The following is an 18,933-nucleotide window of genomic DNA, read 5'->3' as shown; positions in this document are numbered from 1 at the left end:
TTTATCAGAGGTGTGCAGGTTTGCAGAAGTTCTGTCCAGAAACAGAGCATTATTAATCAAGGCATTAATCCTTGTCTATATCAAATTGGCCTAATTCCTTTGGTACAAGTAGAGTCCTATGAGTTGCTAAACTTTTGATTCAAAAAGTTTTGAATTTGGATCAGATTTGAAGGAGATAGAACACTTTTAGTGAGAGGTGGTACCTGACATATGCAGAAAAAGGCAAACCAGAGAGCTACAAAAATTGGTGGCTCTCATTAACCTTGAAGAATTTGATCAAACCCTTCTAGGATATGTTGGAGCAATTGTTATGAAGCCAATGAATGCATAAACATCAAATTTGAACAAGATTTGAAGGAATTAGAGCAAGATCTTTGACTGGTTCTCTGGCGAGAAAAAAAACCAAAAAATTTTTTGTGAAGAAGTATCATTTGTTTTCAACCTTGATCGAGTATACATTGTTGATAAAGCATTGTGGGATCTAGAAGCACATATATTGCAGTCATTTGAGTGATTTGGAGAGATTTGGAGCATTACAGGTACTTCATACATTGTGATCAAAGGGGTACATCTACTACCTTGCAAACATGGGAGATGGTCCGATACAGATTGTTGGAGAGAAGCTTGACAGAACTAACTTTCAAGTGTGGAAGTTTCGAATGAAGAGTTTTTTGAAAGGCAAAGGTTTATGGAGTCTCATGTCGGATGAAGACCCGGAGCCATTTCTACCTCCTCAACCAAATAATGCTCAGTTGGTGGCTCACAAGCAATGGGTAGAGCGGTCTTCGAAAGTGTTGCATTACTTTTCAATATGTGTAAGAGATGCCTTGCTTATTCACATCCAAGATGCAGATACACCGAAAGAAGCATGGGATATATTGTGCCGAATGTATGAGACAGACACTGGTGCAAGGAAGATACAACTAAAGCAACAGATTCACAGTGTAACACAAAGGAATAGGAGTATACATGAGTATGTTCAGGAAATCAAGGGTTATGCAGATTCCTTGTCATCAATCCATGCCCCAATGGATGATGATGATTTGGTTGCTCTCACATTGCATGGTTTAGGCAAAGAATACAAATCTTTTGACACTTCCATCTCAGTAAGGTTGGGAGGAATGCCAGACTTTAATAAGCTTGTGTCATTGCTCATTGTGGAAGAATTGAAGCTTGGACTTGGTGGTATGAGTCTTACAGGTGGTGCATCCTCGTTGAGCAATGATGAGCATGCAAGGAATCAGGCTTTTTACTCATCTAGAGGCTCTCAAGGCAGGGGGAGATTTACCCCTCGAGGCCGTGGAGGACGTGGTTGGAATGACAGGTCTACTCAACCACAATCAAATCAGAATTTTCAGAATTCACAGTCATCATTTGGATCACGTGGAGGTCGTGGATTTCAATCCCATAGGGGGAGAGTTGGAACAGGTGCTCATGAGGTAGAGGACGATGGCAAGGTCCTCAACAAAATTTAAATGGGATTGAATGTCACTATTGTGGCAAATTTGGACATATGGCAAAAGATTGTTACAAAAAGCAGAATGATGTGAGGAATGGAAGACCACAACATGGAAATTATGCATCTACGAGTAACAATGATGGGAGTTCAAATCATCTTTTTGCAATGAAGCACATTATGGGGACAATGGATTCTCAGAATGCTGGAGATGAGTCATGGTATATGGATTCAGGTGCCTCAAACCACATGACATGTCATGGTGAGTGGTTTGAGAAGATACAACCATTGGGTACAAATGGTTATGTGGTCACAGGAGATGATACTCAGCATCTTATAACACATGTTGGCAGTGTGCCTTTGAGGATGCATGATGGAAATGTGAAGAATATGTCAGAAGTGCTATATGTACCATCCATTACAAAGAATTTGGCATCAGTAGGCCAAATGGTTGAGCAGGGACTACAAGTAAGATTCAATGAGAATGGCTGTTTTGTGGAAGACTTTAAGCATGGCTGTAGATTGATTGCCAAGGGCAAGAAGGAAGGAAGGTTGTTCAAATTGGATGCAGGCATACCAGAATTGAGCTCAGCCATGTTTTCAAAGAGCAATGGGATTGTGCAGGATATTGATATGTGGCACAAGAGGATTGGACATGTCAATATACAGAGATTAAAGAACATGCAAACAAGAGGCATTGTCAGTGGATTGCCTAGATTTAAATATGATGGACATATGCATGTTTGTGAAGCTTGTCAATTTGGAAAGCAGGCAAGGTTGAGGTTTCCTAGAGAAGGAAATATGAGTAACAGGCCACTTGAGATAGTACACAGTGATGTATGGGGCCCTGCACAAAACCCATCTATCAAAGGCAGTCTATACTATGTGACATTTATAGATGATTTCAGCAGGATGACATGGATATACTTTTTGAGAGAGAAGAGTGAAGTGTTGGAAAAGTTCATGGATTTCAAAGCTCTTGTAGAAAAGCAATATGGCTGTTGGATTAAATGTTTGAGAACAGATGGAGGTGGTGAATACACCTCAAAAGCTTTTGAGGTGTATTTTTTGAGGAAGCATGGAATAAGAAGACAGTTGACTTGCAGGTATACACCTCAGCAGAATGGTGTGGCTGAGAGAAAGAATAGAGTCATATGTGAAGTGGCAAGGGCAATGCTTAATGAAAAGAGCATGCCAGATTACTATTGGGCAGAAGCCTGTGCTACTGCAGTGTATATTCTGAACAAAACACCTACAGCAGCCATTCATGGAAGCATGCCAGAGATGCGGCTTACAGGTTACAGGCCAGACATTGGACATCTCAAAGTCTTTGGATGCATAGCTTATGTACATGTGCCTGACAAAAGAAGAAGGAAGTTGGATCCTAAGGCAGAGAAATGTGTATTTGTTGGATATGCACAGGATCGAAAGGCATACAAATGTTATAACCCTCAAACTAGACAAGTGGTCATCTCACGAGATGTGGTGTTTGATGAGCTTGCTAGTTGGTACAAAGCAAAAGATGAGGGAGTCATTGAGTCACTTGAGGCAGATGAGCCTGTGAACTTGCCACAAGCAAGTTCTAGTTCTACTACTATGTCTGGGCCAGCAGCAGAAGCTGAGAGTAGCAGTGTACGTCCATGGTCAGGACGTTTGAGGCATGAGAGTGTGAGCACTGGGAGCAGTGCTATGGATAAAGGAAAGAAGAAGGTCGAAGGAATTGGAATCACAGGTTATGAGTCATCTAGTTCCGAGAGTTTGGATGAGGAGCTCGGCATACCTGTTTTACGCACACCTGGTGCTAGGCAGGACAGATATGTGCCACCACATGCTAGAGTTACAAGTGTACAGAGTGACCCGCATGCATTGCGGAGATCCCAGAGAGTCAGATATCCAGTTGAAAGATTGACATATCGAGATTTTGCTATGCACTATGCATACATGACATCTATGGTGAAGCATGTGGAACCTACATGCTATACAGAGGCTATTGGAGAGCATGTATGGGAGAAAGCCATGGATGAAGAGATGGATGCTTTGGACAAAAATGATACATGGGAATTGGTTGAGTTACCGCAAGGAAAGAATGCAATTGGTTGCAAATGGGTGTATAAGGTAAAGTGCAAGTCAGATGGCAGCCTAGAGAGACATAAAGCAAGGCTAGTCGCTAAAGGATATGCACAAACTTATGGTCTTGATTATGATGAAACTTTCAGCCCAGTGGCTAAGATGGCTACTGTGAGGTCTATCATTGCACTAGCAGCCACAAAAAGGTTGGGCTTTACATCAAATGGATGTAAAAAATGCTTTCTTGAATGGTGAACTACAAGAAGAGGTGTACATGGAACAGCCAGAAGGATATGTACATCCAAAATATCCTACTTTTGTTTGTAGGTTAAAGAAAGCAATATATGGTTTGAAGCAAGCACCTCGTGCTTGGAGTGACAAGATCAGCAGATATCTTGTCAGTATTGGATTTGTGGTTGGAAATGCAGACTCTTCACTTTATGTGAAGACGACACATGATGGTATCGTGATGATAGTCATTCATGTTGATGATTTGATTATCACAGGTGATTGTGTGTAAAGGCATTGATGAGGTTAAGGCCTCTTTATGCAAAGAGTTTGATATGAAAGACCTTGGTGATTTAAGGTTCTTTCTTGGCATTGAGGTGATAAGAACAAACAAAAGTATATGGCTAGTGCAAAGGCAATATGCACTTGACATGCTGGCAAAGTATGGTATGACAGCATGCAAACCAATGTTGACACCATTAGAGCAAAATATGAAGCTTCGGGCTGATTTGGGTGATGAGCTTGATGATATCACCATGTACAGAAAAATGGTTGGTAGCCTTATCTACATGACCATTACGAGGCCAAATCTCAGCTATGCAGTTGGTTTGGTAAGTCAGTTTATGCAGAGTCCTCGTAAACCTCACTTGGATGTTGTGAGGCGTATTCTGAGATACGTCAAAGCTACCGTGCATTATGGTCTTTTCTATGAGGCAGGAAAAGACATGCATGTCTATGGATATACAGATGCAGATTGGGCCGATAGTGCATATGACAGGAGGTCTACCAGTGGCTATGTTTTCAGCCTTGGTAGTGGAGCTGTGAGTTGGAGCAGTAAAAAGCAACCTACAGTTGCTTTATCTACCACAGAGGCAGAGTATCGTGGAGTAACCATAGCTGCATGTGAGGCTATGTGGTTGAAGAAGTTGCTAGATCATGTCAGGTTACAGAGTGATATGAGAGTTGTCATTCATTGTGACAACATGAGTAGTATTCAGCTTGCTAGCAACCCAGTTTATCATGCCAGGACCAAACATATTGAGGTCCACTATCACTTCATCAGAGAGAAAGTGCTAGATGGGCATGTTGATTTGACATATGTACAGACAGATGAGCGGGTTGCAGATATCTTTACCAAAGCACTTGGTAAGGATAAGTTCGAGTATTTCCGTACTAGATTGGGAGTCCTAGAGATGGACATGTCGAGCTTGAGGGGGAGTGTTGAAATGTCAAGCTCGTATACAGCTGAAGGATAGCACATGGGTGCTGACAGAGTGACAGTATGGTAGATGGATATAGTGTGGTGTGTTTATGACTGCGTCCAGCTGGTCATGTGTGGTGTGGACATTACATTAGGTTTACTTTGTAGTGTGGACATAACACTATGTTGTGTTCTCTTTTGTGTGTGAGAGAGAGATGATGACTATGGCTTCTCTCCTTCTTTATGATTGATGGATATGGATTAGGGTTTGCTTCTCTTGTGTGTGCTCCCTCCTGCTCTTCTGTTTTTTATCACTACACTGACTAGTTCACATCTACCCACTCCTTCTTAGCATGTTCACATTTTGGATCGCTTGTATATACTCTATTATGTGTGTTTAGTCACTTTATCTTCTTTGTAGATCTCTTTTGTTGTGTGAAGAAGTAGAATAGTTTTTAGTCTCTGGCCTTGTGTGTTCTCTTCTAGGGTTTGTGTGAGTGTGTGTGTGCTTGCAAGAGCTCAAGCTCTCTTCCCCCTTACATCTTTTAAATTTAATCCACCTTAATTCTTATACTTATTCTTGTGTCTATCACCATGATCAATCCCATATTAGGATTGTTAACAACCTACCTGCTACAAGTAGATGATTCCCTTCCAGGATACAATATAGGAATTCGGATGGAGGCTCTGGGAATTCGGATACAAAAAAACTAATAGGATCTAATCCTAAAAAAGCCCTGTGAATTGTAGAACACAGCCAAGGGGATAAGGAAAAAGCCACTACTACTGCTAACCCCACTAACAAAACTAACCAACCCCAAGTTCAACTTTGGCCCCGATGCACACAATGCAAGAATCCTTGCACCTGGGTGCTCAAGAAGCTCCTTGCAGCCTAAGGCTATTATGCAGGTGCTACAGCTCTCCAAATTCCCAGGAGATCCACTTCCCCAACTCACGCCCCATCAAAACCAACTCCTCGTACTTTGCGCCAACCCCCAATAATTCGACAAACCACAAGCCCACATTAGGTGGAGACCTCAACAAGGACCAACCATCATCACCACCAACCTCATCCTCCCCCCACACAACCACTTTTATAGGTGGCTCAACACTCCTATGAAGGTAATCGTGGAAAATTTAGGTCCTGCAATAATCAAGGTGCACTATTCCTACTCCCATGATTTCGAAACCGTAAAGCTTTCAATGGAGGTCCAAGAAAGCCTCTAGTGCCACCACCACTACCACCATGTGGGACAAAGGGAAAGCAAAACTTAACGAATGCCATGACCATACAACCCCTGTCCACTATCTCCAATTGTGAAGATGCACCTTCAACTTCAACTACTCCACCACCCCTCATCATCTGACTCCTTCAATGGAACCCCACTCAATCCTCCCTTACTTCTCTGACCCCCCGTCACCCAGCCTCTAGACTCCCAATGGAGCTACCAACCTTGCCAAAACCGCATCAGAGCCATCTTCTCACTCTTGCAAGCTGGGCAAGAAGTCAGTAAAAAACCCGCAATGGGGTGCTGGCTACATAGCCCTAGGGTAAAATTCCTATTTAAAGGGTGCCCAAAAAAAATTCTCTAAAGACAGTCATTTCCTCCTTAAGACATGACCGTTCCCTCCTTAAGACATAACCGTTCACTCTGCTTAGACACAAGCCATAAAAAATTTGTAATGAAAGCAATCCCAAACAAAAGATACAACTTACACACTCACCCACCCATTTGATTGCCATCTCTTTAGGATTTTATTGAAAAAAAAAATATACATTAAGTACTACGCCTCAAAACGTATTGATCATTGTGTGGTACATAACTTTTGAACATAATCTTGGCAACTCTCTCATGAATAGAATCCTTGGCACCCCAATCGTGAAGAGAAAAAATGAATTATAGCTTCAGAGTATTGTGCATGTGAACAAACCCTTGCATGAGACTCTTTACACCATTGAGTTATTTTAAAGCTTCATTAAATTAAGATTTAATTTAAAAAAACCTTATCTCCACACATAGGCAACGTGGAGGGCTGTTATGAATGGCAAAAACCTGTGGACATTGAAGATGCACATAGTGGCAGGATGATGTGATTATTTTAACTTCTTCTTGCCTTGGTTATTGTTTTGCTTTCTTGCCCTCTAGCACCACAACATAGCCATGGTGGGAAACAACTTGTTTTGATGTGTGTATTTGTTGACAACCTACAAGCTCGAATGATGTTTGTGATGCTCTAGTGTGTGGAAGGAATAATGTGCTATTTTATGAGATGGCTAGCATGATGTGCATCACATGACCTTCTCATTTGTCCTCCTCCTTCCTCTTCTGATTCATCTTCTTCTCCATAGGGTTCTTTTTTATGTTGGCAATAGTAAAGAAGAGGTTGGCCAGCAATTTTGACACGTAAACTACAGCTAATCACCACCACAATTGCGCTCTCCATTGAAACTTTATGTTGGCATTTCTCCATTCATCATTCCTTCTCTCATTCTTTTATGTTTGACAATTCCTCCTTAAATCAAGCTTGCACTACATACTAGAGACCTTCTCGATGACCCACCAAAGCTCTCCATGGATTTGAGTTGAAGCTTTCCTTGCCCACAATAATAAAATTTTATACTTTTTGAAAACCTCTTTGCACACTGGCAAACATACCAATGAAATTCCTTCCCTGTATTCCAAAAGCCAGCAAAGTATATTCCCAAAGCTTAACTTTAAGCTTTGGGAAGAAGATTAAGAAGGTGATTAACACAAGAAAATGCTCAAAAAACACTCACACAACTAAGCTATAGTTCTTTCTTGGTATTGTTCTCTCTCTTGATCACTAAAAGGACTCATGGTTGCACAACATAGAGAAGAAAAGCAAGAATCAAGAAAGTGAAAGAGAGGGAAAAAAGAAAGACACGACTCCCTTTTTTGTGAGAAAGGAGTTGTGCACTTCTCCAACCACGCAAACCATCTTTAGGGCCTCATGATGGGGGCCCTTGTCTTCATCCTTGTTTCACTCTTGGTCTGCATCTCTTCCATGAGATAGGCTCGTTGCATTTTCTTCTTACCAAAAAAATTCTTCTCTTCATGGCCAGGCTTGTGACAAAAGTCACAAATAAGAGTGTTGTTGTAGCCCTTGTGAGAGTTGCCTTTGTATTTGCCTTTCTTGTTAGATCCTGCATAAAAAGCATGTTCAGTAGGCAAAGTAGATGATGAAGATTCCATTTTCTTGGTCTTTAGTTTTCTCTCTTCCTCAAGAAGAGAAGCTTCAATGTCCGCCGCAAGCTTTGAGGTAGGCATGTTAGTCAAGGTTGTGAATACATGATCATATTCGTCAGGTAAATACTTGAGTAATACACCAATGGAGATGTCTTCATCCATCTTGAGATCTATCCCCACTACAAGTTGTGTTAGGAGACCTTTCATGTGGTTCAAGTGTGTGAGGCTAGAGATGTGCCAGGCTTCATGTCTAGCTTAAAAACTTGAATGAGCAAGCCAAACTTTGAACTTTTAGAGTGAGCACCAAATAGAGTTATGAGTTGGTCCCAAACTTCCTTGGAATTTTCACATCCATCCACATGATGAATGTATGTATCATCAAGCTCCAATGTGTTACACATGTATCTTTGATGTCTTCAATAATCTTATAAACTTGGAGAGAATAGATAGTCATGTGCATGGTGATTTGGTAAATGATAGTGGCACTACTCAAACATCACATAGCACTTTTGAATTCTTGATGACTACAACAACATCGGATCATCATATGAGGATAAAAAATGAAAAAAAAACAATTGTGCATCAAAGGACCCTAAGGAGATAAAATAAATTGCAAATGGAGACACCCAAGATGGTAGTTCAATTAGCAAAAGATGATGCAAATAAGAAAACAAATAAGGACACTTGAGATGGTAGTTCAATTGTGGAAGATGATTGAAATAAGAAAACAAATGAGGGCAAAGAAACAAATGATGTCACAATTCAGGACACTCAACCTGCTATTAAAATGATGTCACAAATTTAGGACACTGAACCTACCATTCAAATGGTGGACACATTCAAGAGATTGCAAAAGACAACATGAAGCCAAAGTGTGTTTCAAGAAGAAGTGAGATGAGGAGAACAAGAAGAAAGAAGACAAGTAACTTGGGAGCAGTCATCATGACCACAACGCTACCACTAATACAGTTTTCTAAAGCTTTGTGCTACTTATATTTTTGGAGTCTGTATGACATTCATTTTATCTTAGTAATGTCTTAATTTTTTTTCCTTAGTGGTAGTTCTGATCCAAGCACACCCTGCATGGTATAGATGCTTGATCAAGAGAGGGTGTTGAGATTTTAGTGATCTCGCATCCATTAGTATCAGTCCTTAGTGGATAATTGATATGTGCACATTAGGGATAGATGTTCTAAGGTCATATGGTCTCCAATTACCATGGTTTACCAATGTAGGCATGGTAGGTAGCTCCCTTGATGTAGGAGTCACTTTATGGTGAGTCTGGTAAGATAATCAGGGGATGGTGGAGCCATTATAGGGATCTCAAGCGCTTCCTTCTAGGTTTGTTATATAAATAGGCTACTATAATTGTGTAAGAGAGAAGCATTTGTAATTGCTTTGTGCAATTTACCACTGTAAGAGAGAAGCATTTGTAATTGCTTTGTGCAATTTACCATATGTTGGAAATATAGTTGGTGGATCCTTTGTGGGCAGCATAAGGGTGTCTTCTCTTGCATTAAGGTAATCTTTGTGGTATTCATTGTTTTCATTTCCATTCACGGTCTTTATTGGTTAGTCCATCACATGCTAAGTGCATCTATACACTTATCACATTAGCATTGCTTATGTGTATCGATGATTTTGTTTATGCTTCATAATTTTTGTGATTACCCATCCTTAGCATTGCATTCTCATCTCCTATTTCTTAACACCTACTAGTTTTTCTGCCCCATCATGCGAGTACCCTTTCACATACTTCTTGAAATCGGAAACCTCCTTCATAAGAAAAGGTCTCAGTTTCATCCTAGTGCACTTATTAAAATTTCTCATCAAATGAGGATAGGTAAATTTATGACTTGTTCTAAGCTTCTTAGAAAATCGACTAAACAATGCATTAATATCCTCATGTGTGTGTCCCACCATAAGAAAACCAAGTTGCACCATCTCAAAAATTCCTTTTTCCACACCAACAAAGACAAATATTCATATTTATTCTTGTTCTAAGATCCATAGTTGTCCAACTGAAGTAATACCAACTTCCCAAATAGAAATTTTTAATATAACAAGAGAATTGAATACAAGAAATTTAAACAAAATTTACATTCTTCTAATGATGTGGGTATGGTCAGGTATTAGTATCTTCTCAAGGGGTAATCTGGCTCTAAGGTAATGTAATTGATTCATAAACTCTTCATCTATTATTGATGAATCATCTTCTATAGTATATCCGCATACTATGTCCATCTGCTCAGATGGCAAAAATGTATGTTTGGAGTAAAAACTGTGGGGTTTTCAATAGTATGAAAACAAAGCATCCCTCGTGATCATGTGTCCATATCTTTGACCATTCATCTTGTTGCTGGTTGTTGAATATCCGTAGTAGTTGTTGACCATTCATCTTGTTGCTGGTTATTGAATATCCGTAGTAGTTGTTGAAAAATAGCATGGTTTTATTCAGATATATATGCTAAGAGGGTATAGTGTATCATGAGTCGCATGAGTTTCGATGGCATAAGAGGATCATGAGGTGATGCCCGAGTCATAATGCTATAATCATTAAAAAAATGACATGAGGATTTGTTGAATGTAGTTGGTGCTATGTTATACAATTATTTTTGGTTTTAGTGAGGGAGTCTTGAGGTTATGCACTATTATAATTTTAAATACAATGAAAACTAATAGCAATCTAAAGAAATGAAAAGAAGTAACACAATTACTAAAGTCTATAATTCAAAAACCAAAAATAAATTTAAATACATCTTTAGTCTAGGACCAAGGATGCCATGAGTCCTACTCAAACAGTCTAAAGAGATGTCGGGGAAAAGTATTCATGAGATTAGTGATAGCTATTATAGAGAATGTTGCCAAATAGTTGGGTACATGGATACAAATTTAAGAAATCGTATCAAAGAAGTATAAAATGTACAGCTTGGGTAAGGTGTCAGGGAAGGTATTATGGGTAATAGTTGTGATGTCGAAGTCCACTACTTTTGTTTTGGAGTCCCAAGCAATTCCTCGTTCCAATAGTATTATAGAAGTTCATCCTTCACAGGGCTATGGGGGAGGTTCATGGTCGATGAGTTTCTCGACTAGAAGGTAAATATGTGGTCCGATAGTCTCTTTGAGGGCCCATAAAAGTGGTCGAATCAAGGGTTGCCTAGCCATTTTACCAATGTTGAGTGGGCCCCAGGTGTATACGAAAAAAATGGGTATTATATAAAAGGCTTGATTATTAAGAATGGTTAAGCCTCTAAACAAGGCTAAGAAAAATTTGAAAGAAGGGAGAGAGGAAAAAGAAATATATATATTTTAAATCACGCTGGTGCAAAAGTTTAGTAAAGCTAAAAATAAAGCTTAGCTTAAATTAGCTTCACCCACGGAAGACGCTTCACGGCCATCAAACGATGTATATCAGAAATCAGCAGAGAAACCCGCCAACGCGTAGAATTTTGAAGAGAGAGAGAGAGAGAGAGAGTAAAATATAATTTCAATCTGCGCTGCCCACCATTGTCGAAGGGGAGTAGAGAATTTTGAAGGAAAATATATAGATATATAAGCTTGATTATTAAGCTTTAATATATAGAATCTTGATTATTAAGCTTTAATTAAAGCTTAGATTTGGGCTTCCACTAGTCGAAATTAGCGTGCAACGCTGTGATATTGGTCGAATAGAGGAGAAGAGGAGAATTTTTTTTAAGAAGGTATATATATATATATATATATATATATATATATATATATATATATTATTTAAGGATATAATCCTTCTTTAAATTTGCGCAGCACGCTTTTGGCTTTTGGAGAACAAGTAAAAGAAAATTTCTCATCCCTCCATTATAGAAACTAGTATTGCACCCGCGCATTGCTGCCGACCAAGGTTCCAGAAAAGAACTATTCCCTCTCTACAACCATCTCTCTCTCTCTCTCTCTCTCTCTCTCTCTCTCTCTCTCTCTCACACACACACACACACATGCACATGCACATGACCCTCTCCCTCTCTCTGTCACGTACACACACATGACTACAACAGAGGATCAGGACCATACTGGCACGGCATGGGAGACGTCCAGTCAGAGTACTCACCATGGAGGACATTGAGGATATCCGCCATCGACCGATGAGAGACATCTTTGGATAGTGATGTGTATGATGCTTACCTTTGTTGTTGGAATTTTCCTCCCAGATGTTATCCATAGGAGCTCCTAGTACCGTACTTTTCCTCATAGTTGTTTCAGTTTCAGTTAGTTGTTTAGTTGTTTTTAGCTTTTCTTACACAGACATTGTATCAGATCCACCAATTGTTGTAACCTTTTTGGTCTCATAGGTCATTTTGGCCTTCTGAAGACGTTAATATATCATTTCATGTAAGGTTCCCCCCTTCCACAAATAGGGAAAACACTTAAGATAGTCCGCTAAGTCTTAGCTTGGAGAAAATTTCCTACTCATCGATACCTTGACCATACAGAGATTCAAGGATACGATTCATAGGTAAGACCTAGTTCTATCCCGCAGGGGGAGCGTGGTCTTCTAAAATCAAATCACCCATAGGGTAATTGATCACATAAATTGGGCAACTACAAGACTTGATTTCTAGAGGCAACGCTTTTTTCCTCATCCATGCAAGGCACAGCCGCTGGCCTAGTCTTCTAGAATAGAGTTGCCCGAGAACCTATTTATCTAGCATAGGGCTTTCACTTAATCTGTTGAAAAGCTACCCGACTAATCGGGTCCACCCGTCCGTAGGATGGTGCCGTCGGGGCATTCTATCCTCCCACTTTCCACCCTACTCACGCGTCAATTTGTTTTCTAATTAATCCTACCACACTGTTTGACATAAATAAACATGTTCCTTAATTAAGGCCCTTTTCACAAGGTTTGTTAAAACAGCCTTTTTCTACAATACAATCATACCAAAGACAAGATTTATAAAAACAAAGTTTAATCATGAATCAATTTCATACAAGCCAAACTGGCTCTCTTATTCTTTTCCTTTATACCGCCGATGATCTAGAATTCGGCCTTCCAGCCTCCACATGCTGGGTAAAACCCTACGAGACCATACACCTCATCGTTGGTCGCTGGCAAGGACTCAAGCCGGCCTGTCGCCCTCTCAGGCTCCATCGCTCGATCCTCCCTTCCACAAATAGGAAAAACACTTAAGATAGTCCGCTAAGTCTTAGCTTGGAGAAAATTTCCTACTCATCGACACCTTGACCATACAGAGATTCAAGGATACGATTCATAGGTAAGACCTAGTTCTATCCCACAGGGGGAGCGTGGTCTTCCAAAATCAAATCACCCATAGGGTAATTGATCACATAAATTGGGCAACTACAAGACTTGATTTCTAGAGGCAACGCTTTTTTCCTCATCCATGCAAGGCATAGCCGCCCGGCTGGCCTAGTCTTCTAGAATAGAGTTGCCCGAGAACCTATTTATCTAGTGTAGGGCTTTCACTTAATCTGTTGGAAAGCTACCCGACTAATCGGGTCCACCCGTCCGTAGGATGGTGCCGTCGGGGCATTCCATCCTCCCACTTTCCACCCTACTCACGCGTCAATTTGTTTTCTAATTAATCCTACCACACTGTTTGACATAAATAAACATGTTCCTTAATTAAGGCCCTTTTCACAAGGTTTGTTAAAACAGCCTTTTTCTACAATACAATCATACCAAAGACAAGATTTATAAAAACAAAGTTTAATCATGAATCAATTTCATACAAGTCAAACTGCCTCTCTTATTCTTTTTCTTTATATCGTCGATGATCTAGAATTCGGCCTTCCAGCCTCCACATGCTGGGTAAAACCCTACGGGACCATACACCTCATCGTCGGCCGCTGGCGAGGACTCAAGCCGGCCTGTCGCCCTCTCAGGCTCCATCGCTCGATCCTCCCGCCTCTCAGAGGGATGTCTGCGCACTAGGGTGGGCGAATTCACCGCACTAGCCTAGGCCCTCAAAACTAGGCAGCATCATCACAATCACTTGCCTCAATCGGTAAACCTCATTCTCCCAATGGTATGAGGGATACCATGGGCCAACTCCGAGCCTTACTAACGTCTCCGCCGTCCGGCTACACAAGCACCAGAACGGGGCAGCGTCAAGGCAGGGAGAAGTTTTACCTGTACCTTAATTTAACCAAGATAACAATCCATTTACTCACTAAACCATATGACTAGGATCCATGTCACCTTCTTTAAGAAAACAATCTTTTTCACAAAGATTTTTGCATTTCATCTTGAGATTGCAATAAGACATTCTTTATTAAGACATATGCTATTGTTTAAAAGAATACAAACTTTAAATAGTAAATCAATAAAATAGATCACTATTAACAATTAATAGAGAAGCTGGGGCCATACCTCAACCCCTAAGAATGATATATAATTGAAAAATAAAATATGTATATACCTTATAGAAATTTGTCGTTTATCGTTGTCTTTGCTCGTATTAACAAGAGCTTTAGAACTTGACATATGAGAATAGAGTCTTCTAATACCTTGTCCTTTGATTGAAATTATCCAATAATCTCCAAGCTTTATCTCCTCTTACTCATACTGTGACTCTTCTCTCTTTCTAAGATCTATGGCAAAATAGCCTTCTTCTACAGGTCTACAGCATAGTATTCTTTCTCTAAAAGAAAAGCCATGGAGTTTTGGTCTCTTCCTCCGAAAGACCATAGAAATCTAAGCTTATTTTCTGAGATATTAGATAAGAATGAAGGGATATATGCATCTCAAACTCTAGGATTACCTTGAGGCTACTTGCTACCTTCTCACAGTTTTCTCTGTGTAGAGACCCTGACAGAAACAGCAAATTGTTTCGGCCATAACTCTCTGATAAAAACTCAGAATATAGTTATGTAACCACTCAAAAGAACGGGAAGGCATCTAGTCTACAAGCCATCGCGGGCAGAATAGGCAAAAACGTCTGTATATAGCCACAAACGCACCATCTTTAAAAACGCGTTATTTTTCCACATTTTTAGTATGTATGGACTCTTAATGTGTAAAAGTACTCTAAATATAACCTCTTATCACTTAAACTCGAAATTCTATTTTTGGGAATACTTATCTCTTAATAGAACTATTCTTATGTTCTTATTTCTTTTAGGATTTTTGGAGCTAATATTTTTATTCTAACACTTTTCTAATGTTTCTAGCCTTATTGTCTCACTCTTCTCTAATTACACTCTCTTTCCTTATTGAAATCTATATTAAAAGAGACACATATATACATGGCTTGGGAGGGACCTTACAATCTCTCCCATTTAAAAGATTCGAGATGTCCTCATCTCGCGACGAGCTGGGGTAGTATCTAAGTAAATCCTCTTGTCTCTTTCAAAGTGGTGTCTCCACTAGGTAAAAATCTTCTTTTATCTAAACATTGTTCTGAGTCCCTTATTTCATGTGTTTGGCTTGTTTTATTTTACCTCCAAAAGGTCTTTATTATTCTAGAGTTAATTGGCCTTATTATCCTAATTTCTTGCATCCATATACCGCTCATATGATATGAACCTTAGAATTCCTTATTCTATACCCCCATGTAATATGGTACTTAACAAATTATCATGGTGGAAAAATATAAGGGAATCAATTCTTTACGCAATCTAACCTATGATAGTAATTTCATAATCTTAGAATCGTCTTGTAGAATACTTCTATTCATCATGCATATTACTTCACATGAATCTTGCACCAATCATCTATTTACTTATAGAAATACTTGTTGAACTCGATTATCTTTAACCCTGCTATCCCTATTTCTTGACCTAATTTTTGCTCTAGCTCATGATTCCTTGTAGCCAAGAGTGGACTTGACGTTCCTCTTGAATTAGGGGACCTCTTCTTGATTAACATGGAAGGACTCATGTCCTTCTCGACACTTTCTATATAAAAACTTTATCATAGTCTCTGGCTATAACTATGGCTTCTAAAATAGAGGATAGTTTTACATTCTTATGATGAGGTTATTCAAAGGTAGATTAAGCTTCCAAATGAATCGATGGAGAAGAGTTACCTCATCCATCTTTGGAGTAAATCAGAGAAGTGTAACAAAAGTTTGGTGGTATTCTTTTAGGGTCTTTCCTTCTTGGGTTAGCTCCAAAAATTCGTTCATTAAATCCTAGAGGACAAAACCTTTCACGAAGGTGTACTTTCATGGTATCTCATAACTGATTCTAGCTCCAGTGTGGTTAGATTGACAATAATGCTTCTAACTTTCTAGCTCCAATGGTTAGATTGACAACAATGCTTCCAACTAATTTGGCATTTCTTACGATTTTTAGACGCGAGCAAGGGTGAGCTTGCTTCTTTCATTGTATCCATTAAAAGTTCAAAACTATCAAATACTTATCATAGCACCACATTTGAAGGCAGTCAGGATTAATACATCTGAGATCTTTATTTTTTTGAGAATTACACATCTGGTGCCTTGGGATTGACACATCCAAAGATTATCAGGATTGACATATCTGAGATTATTAGTTTTCTAAAAATTACACATCTAGTATCTTGGGATTAACACATCTAAGAGCATGATCTTCTGGGAATCACACATCCGAAGTTAGATCCATGTTTGTCTGAGATGGGTTCTAGATCTTGGATGATCGTCCTAGTGTAAAGCATCCAATGGATGGCATTCACATGTCAACTATTCAAATCTTAATGGAGTTATAATCTTAATAATTTATAATATACAAATTAATGCGATATCCTAAAAATTTCTCTAAACAAAGTTTCGGTCTATCCTTCTAGTCATTCAGTCTCTCACTAGTTTTGGTCTATCCTTCTAGTCATTCAGTCTCTCACTAGTTTCTTTATTTGATCACCCTATGTTTCCCTCACAAAAGGTTTTCTCCCCAATCTAATTTCTCAAATTTATTGTACAAATATCTTGCGTGTGCACCCCCAAGATACAAGCACAATTTCATAGGATGATTGTCTCAACATGTGAGGATATTCAAATCACTTCTATGGCCAGTAGAGATGATTGATTCGTCCTCATATGATAAACAATCACTTGTTTTAATCCCTTTGATAGTTAACCTTTGAAAAACAAATCCTAGGAACTAAGATCGGCTCTGATACCACTTGTAAGGTTCCCCCCTTCCACAAATAGGGAAAACACTTAAGATAGTCCGCTAAGTCTTAGCTTGGAGAAAATTTCCTACTCATCGGTACCTTGACCATACAGAGATTCAAAGATACGATTCATAGGTAAGACCTAGTCCTATCCCGCAGGGGGAGCGTGGTCTTCTAAAATCAAATCACCCATAGGGTAATTGATCACATAAATTGGGCAACTACAAGACTTGATTTCTAGAGGCAACGCTTTTTTTCTCATCCATGCAAGGCACAGCCGCTGGCCTAGTCTTCTAGAATAGAGTTGCCCGAGAACCTATTTATCTAGCGTAGGGCTTTCACTTAATCTGTTGGAAAGCTACTCGACTAATTGGGTCCACCCGTCCGTAGGATGGTGCCGTCGGGGCATTCCATCCTCCCACTTTCCACCCTACTCACGCGTCAATTTGTTTTCTAATTAATCCTACCACACTGTTTGACATAAATAAACATGTTCCTTAATTAAGGCCCTTTTCACAAGGTTTGTTAAAACAGCCTTTTTCTACAATACAATCATACCAAAGACAAGATTTATAAAAACAAAGTTTAATCATGAATCAATTTCATACAAGCCAAATTGCCTCTCTTATTCTTTTCCTTTATACCGCCGATGATCTAGAATTCGGCCTTCCAGCCTCCACATGCTGGGTAAAACCCTACGGGACCATACACCTCATCGTCAGCCGCCGCTGGCGAGGACTCAAGCCGGCCTGTCGCCCTCTCAGGCTCCATCGCTCGATCCTCCCGCCCCTCAGAGGGATGTCTGCGCACTAGGGTGGGCTAATTCACCGCACTAGCCTGGGCTCTCAGAACTAGGCAGCATCATCACAATCACTTGCCTCAATCCGCAAACCTCATTCTCCCAATGGTATGAGGGATACCATGGGCCAACTCCGAGCCTTACTAACGTCTTCGCCGTCCGGCTACACAAGCACAAGAACGGGGCAACGTCAAGGCAGGGAGAAGTTGTACCTGTACCTTAATTTAACCAAGATAACAATCCATTTACTCACTAAACCATATGACTAGGATCCATGTCACCTTCTTTAAGAAAACAATCTTTTTCACAAAGATTTTTGCATTTCATCTTGAGATTGCAATAAGACATTCTTTATTAAGACATATGCTATTGTTTAAAAGAATACAAACTTTAAATAGTAAATCAATCAAATAGATCACTATTAACAATTAATAGAGAAGCTGGGGCCATACCTCAACCCCTAAGAATGATATATAATTGAAAAATAAAATATGTATATACCTTATAGAAATTTGTCGTTTATCGTTGTCTTTGCTCGTATTAACAAGAGCTTTAGAACTTGACATATGAGAATAGAGTCTTCTAATACCTTGTCCTTTGATTGAAATCATCCAATAATCTCCGAGCTTTATCTCCTCTTACTCATACTGTGACTCTTCTCTCTTTCTAAGATCTATGGCAAAATAGCCTTCTCCTACAGGTCTACAGCATAGTATTCTTTCTCTAAAAGAAAAGCCATGGAGTTTTGGTCTCTTCCTCCGAAAGACCATAGAAATCTAAGCTTATTTTCTGAGATATTAGATAAGAATGAAGGGATATATGCATCTCAAACTCTAGGATTACCTTGAGGCTACTTGCTGCCTTCTCACAGTTTTCTCTGTGTAGAGA

The sequence above is a fragment of the Cibotium barometz genome, chromosome 60 (assembly GCF_041138505.1).
Source record: "Cibotium barometz isolate CiBa-2024 chromosome 60, ASM4113850v1, whole genome shotgun sequence".
NCBI lineage: Eukaryota > Viridiplantae > Streptophyta > Polypodiopsida > Cyatheales > Cibotiaceae > Cibotium > Cibotium barometz.
The sequence above is the reverse complement of the archived record's forward strand: the minus strand, read 5'-3'. Positions refer to the sequence as shown.